This window comes from Lolium perenne, chromosome 7 (genome assembly GCF_019359855.2).
Source record: "Lolium perenne isolate Kyuss_39 chromosome 7, Kyuss_2.0, whole genome shotgun sequence".
Lineage (NCBI taxonomy): Eukaryota > Viridiplantae > Streptophyta > Magnoliopsida > Poales > Poaceae > Lolium > Lolium perenne.
The window spans coordinates 303,382,054-303,387,107 of record NC_067250.2 but is presented as its reverse complement, the minus strand read 5'-3'; the positions used below and the strand labels follow the sequence as shown (position 1 = coordinate 303,387,107).

Below are 5,054 nucleotides of genomic sequence, written 5' to 3'. Positions count from 1 at the left end.
GGGGGGACGTTGAGGACTTTTTTTTTGCCAAAAAACAGTAGGGGGGCGTTGAGAACTTCCATTAGTCTTGATTTTAGTTACAAGGTTCATCATTCTGACTGCCTGCTTTTTGTTGCAAAGAAGAGAAATAGTTTTCAGTTGAAAATATCATTGTTGCATAGTTGTAAGGATGGGGCTGCTCAATTCATTTATGTTTACTAGATGACCCGCTGCGCTATCGCGCAGGCATAATGAAGTCAGAATTTAAACCATAAGGATCAGCTTATTGTAGGCTCGGAGCGGAGCTCTGCCCCTATCGCCGCCTCTATGGTGAAGGGAGGGCCGCTGGGTTGGCTGGCCATCATGGCTAAGCTCCATTACAATCCAACGGCATGGTCTTTATATATCTAATTAGGGTTTGCATCACCATGAACCAATACTAAATTAGGAGTTAAACGAAAGAGACAACAAAAGTAGAAGACTAATTCATGTTAAATGCAATAAAGTTGCACTCATGTACCTTGGTGACGAATTTGATAGAAATAATCCTTTTTCATCTTCTCCATTTTTTCCAGGACGGCACCCGCATAATTAAGCCTAAATCCTATGTCTTTAAAGTTAAGAAGATTGTTCCAAATTTTGTTAACGTGGTCTTGTCCACCAAAGTGGTTAAGATAAACGATATGAATCACTTATCCCGTGAAGCTTCAGCCCTTGTTTATTTTGTATAAGGACGATAAAAAATAAGTGCTAATTTGATAATTCATTTCTTAGGCTTTACAAAACGATGTCGCTAAGATGAAACTTGGATGAAGCACAAGATAGGGATAACAACATTTACACAATCTGTCTCTGGACATTGTCGCAACATGGTCTTCAGAGGCTACGACTCAAAGGAACCGTGGATGTAATATGTGCTTTCACCACCAAAAATGAAACACAGCTACAAAGGAAACGTGGTGGTAATAGGTGCTCGCACCATAAAAATGTCGCCATAAATGAGAAGATAAATTAATAAGCCGGTAAAAGCGAGGCGGATGAAATAAATTTTATGAAAATGTACCTCAGTCGTAGATTCTTCTTATATGCGAAACAATGACAACTCACGTGGAAAATCCGTTAACTATGAAAAGGCAAACTTAATAAACAAAAGTTAGCTGTAATCAGTTTAGAATATATGGAAATATGGTTTTTTTTTCATTCCGAGACAAAGGAAACCAAGATGATCATGAACGACGGGTATGGTTTCTCTATTGGACATTTTTTTGGCATTTCAAGAATGAAGGAACTAAAGCATTCAACAAAGACATCTAAACATTCTTATGAATAATTGGACAACGCCACCGACCCAAAATTTACAAATGTCTGTCTCCTAGGCTAGGCATGAGTCTACTAAAAGCTAGCTGCACACGGACAATACCCGCACAACTCAACAAAAGTAACACAATAATCTGCACAGGACATGGCAACATAGGAGAAACATCCAGGAAGAATCGGATAGCACAAAGACCGAATTTCCTATAAAATCAGAGGTATATCATGTTATTATTGTGTTATCCAAGAACAAACGAAGCATAAATTGTGTAAATAAATATTTATATGATACTACTACCATATTAAGAGGCCTACATCAGATACTATTGTAGAAAATAAGACATGAGCATTTGCATTTCAAATGGGTGGTAAAGCATATTGTCAATTGTCATTAGTACACTACTGATAATTTATTATGTTTAAAGAGTCCAGTACCAAGAAAAAGTTCGTAAGCATATCATGCATGCACATTCAAAATAAAAATAAGACTAACATAAAACATGAATGAGAACCTGACTTAGTCGGACAACTTTCAAGAATTTAATAGGACTCATATATGGCTACAGCCTAAGTGGAGAAGTGTAGTTCATGTCAATTTCAACATTGTAGCCAAGTAAATATCATTTTGCATCAGCATCTTGCAAATATATTTCATATTTCAACTGAGAAAGGACCAAAAAAGCTATCAAATAGGAATGCTTATATGTTTCGCTGCAACAATACCATTGCGGTCTGCTAGTTTCTTGAGTTCTGATCAGCCTAGGACAGAAGGTTGCATCCAGTTCTACCATCCTGATATATCTGAAAATTGTACTTGTATTACAAAATTGACATTTTCTCAATGAACATATCTGTGTAGAATGGTAGACTTAGTTTAACCGTGCAAATTTGAGAAGCAAAAACATAGACTTGGAGTAAAAAATGCAGACAGATCCAAAAAGGGTGTAATGACATTTTCTCAAGGAACATATCTGTGTAGAACGGTAGACTTAGCTTAACTATGCAAATTCGAGAAGCAAAGGCATACACTTGGAGTAAAAAATGCAGACAGATCTAAAAAGGGTGTAATGACATTTTTCAAATTCGAGAAGCAAAGGCATACACTTACAGTAAAATACACAGACCGGTCTAAAAGGGTGTTAGATGATTTTTCAAATGCTAGACCTGCATCGAAAGTACTGATAAGTCCCCACACATGGATACTCATGGTTCGCCTAATTCTGTAGCTAATTCTCTTTTTGGAGAATTCTTTCACTAAATTTCGAGTGGCACAGGGAGCAGAGAAGTGCATATACATTTTTCTTTTGCTCTCTCTGATTTACTTCATGCAGTTCTACCATGCCATATTTTCTGGTACACTCAACATCTCTATGGAAGGGAATTTGATCACAGACCTTCTAAAAATCATCAATTGGTAATTGCAAACCACCAATCCACCAAGTAGAGAATAACCCGTGAAGTCAATTGGTATATTCAGTAAGGCGTGAAAAATTGCTGATAATAAACAGAACTAAAATGATAATAACTTCATCAAACCATGAAGTAAAATCAAAGCAAAATAATGCAAGAAATATACACACACACCCCCTTGTCATTTGCTAAACTATTGAATTGTACGCTCAGGCTGTAGCTAACCTTATCATTCAACTAAACATATATTAGCACCATGAGGCAGTTCTAATGTACCTGAAGATGAACTTTGGAATAGCGAAAAGAGATTTTATACCTGCAAAATTAAGAAAGAATATGAGCTGCAGAGAAGTTTTCATCAGCTCCAACAATATATGGAGAAACAAAGGGTGAACAGAACACCCAGCACCTGTGTTTCATCAAATGGCAGTGGGCATTAGAAATGTCCCTCTGCTACTGGTCCCTTTTCATCGAAAAAAAAATCCGCTGCGAAATTTTGCACCAAGGTAAATAACTTTCAATGTAAAACTAACTCAAATAGTCACAGAACCCGTCCTAATAACATACTTTATTTTATAATGATAAATCTTCTTCTGGTAATCGTTTCACAAAAATAGAATGCAGAAAAAACTTGAATAGAACAGAACCATCTCTCTTTCTTTGGTTAGTTAGTAGTAACCTCACCCTGAATACTGAAGTAATACATCTAGAATGCACGAATAACACAGTGAGAAGGACTGGAAACATGCATAGCTCAATTTTGGATCATCGTGGGGAAAATAATTCGTTACGCATATTATATATATAAGAAGGTTCCCTTTTTTCTCTAGCCGAAATTGTGTCACTTATACACTAACCACGATTTATTCATCTCCTGTGAAAGTCTACATTTATTTAGTTCCCTAGATCTATCTCAAAGTCTCACATTAACATAACACTACCTACTGCCACGGTCTGATGACACTATAACTGAAACTGTGTGAGCTCATATGCCCAAAATCTGAGAAGAGCATGAACAATTGTCCATGAACACCTGATGAAAAATGATACTTGGACTAATAACTCCATTTCCTCATTCACAGCACAAGGCAAATATATAATAGCAAAAATAGTCCATTCCTCACTGGACTCTTTTGGCTGCATGAAAGTCGCATACAAGAACTACATTAGTAACTCTATACAGAACTCGTACATAATCTAGAAGGCTACACTATTATGAGTAAACAGAGGAACCAACTATGAGAAAATATGATCCATGGTTATCCAAGAACATACACATGGTTATCCAAGAAAACGAACCTCGGAGAAAATATGAAGGATGCACTTTAGTGCTCAAAGGGTAACCAATTTAGAGTAAAGCTGTGGACAGTAATGCACATGACGATCTGTTAATCATCTCAAGGAAGAAACGCTCGATGCTTCATCCAACCTCTGCATGGCAGTAAGGTGAAATTAATATTGATGTCATGATAAAGCTTTCCAAAATATTTGAGCATAAAAAATAGTTGCAAGATTATATAAGCAATATTTGAGACCGAAATTAAACCAGCCAGGAAATGTTATGACGAAGAGGCATGTGGTGAACAAAAATCTAAACTAAACATGCTGAAAATATCAATGGCCAGAAACTCACAGAAATATTTTTACTCACAAATATAACAGCAGCAAGCTTGACACTGAATTCTGTTATACCAATTCTTCGAGCGCTGATAACCTTAGAAAGCAACATTTGAAGACAAAACTATAATTTATATGTAACAACCGCAAGCCTGACATACGCAGCCACGTTCTGGAACTTATTATCATATCCAAAGCCTGAATAGACCCTTAAACAGTAGCACCCATCAAGCTGAAGAAATTGCTGCAAATGTCAGCTTAAGCATTAGCAAGAGAGCCATACGGAGAACACCCTGAGAAACTTCCTGAAACCGAGTCTGGGAAGAACATAGATATTGTGGTAATGAAATTTGTTAAGGGATAATCACCATAGTACAGTATAACATAATTTAATCTTGCTGATCCAGTGACAGAACATTTGGGGTGAAATTAAGATACTAATCTTGAAACCTTCGTGGCACCATAGCACATTGCATATCTAAAATACTGATCTTGAAACCAACCAGGGAAATAACATTTTGGGTGAGGCACACATCCAGTCACTAACTCGTTAATGTTCGAGCAATAATTTTTCGAATGCTAGCAAAGTTACGTATTCCAGTAGAAAATGTATCTTGGAACAGCGCAAGCTGAAATTATCCAACATAGAAAGTGTCAATTAGGATCAAAGGCATAATACATTTCTTATGAGATCCATACAAGAAATCTATCCTAGAATCCTCTTAAAAGGACTA

General features: G+C 36.6%; 1 long non-coding RNA gene across 3 annotated transcripts; it reads right to left on the bottom strand.

The window, feature by feature from the left end:
* Positions 1–398: 398 nt before the first annotated feature.
* LOC127311962 (uncharacterized) lies at positions 399–4,558 on the bottom strand. Of its 3 annotated transcripts, XR_011748603.1 has the most exons (4): positions 4,355–4,558; positions 4,003–4,134; positions 3,113–3,840; positions 399–3,019 (listed from the first exon to the last, which is right to left on the bottom strand). It is a non-coding gene; the product is annotated as an uncharacterized lncRNA (long non-coding RNA). The 3 variants fall into 3 exon arrangements; XR_011748602.1 differs by having other exon boundaries at positions 3,113–4,134; positions 4,337–4,558; XR_011748601.1 differs by having other exon boundaries at positions 3,113–4,134.
* Positions 4,559–5,054: the final 496 nt, after the last annotated feature.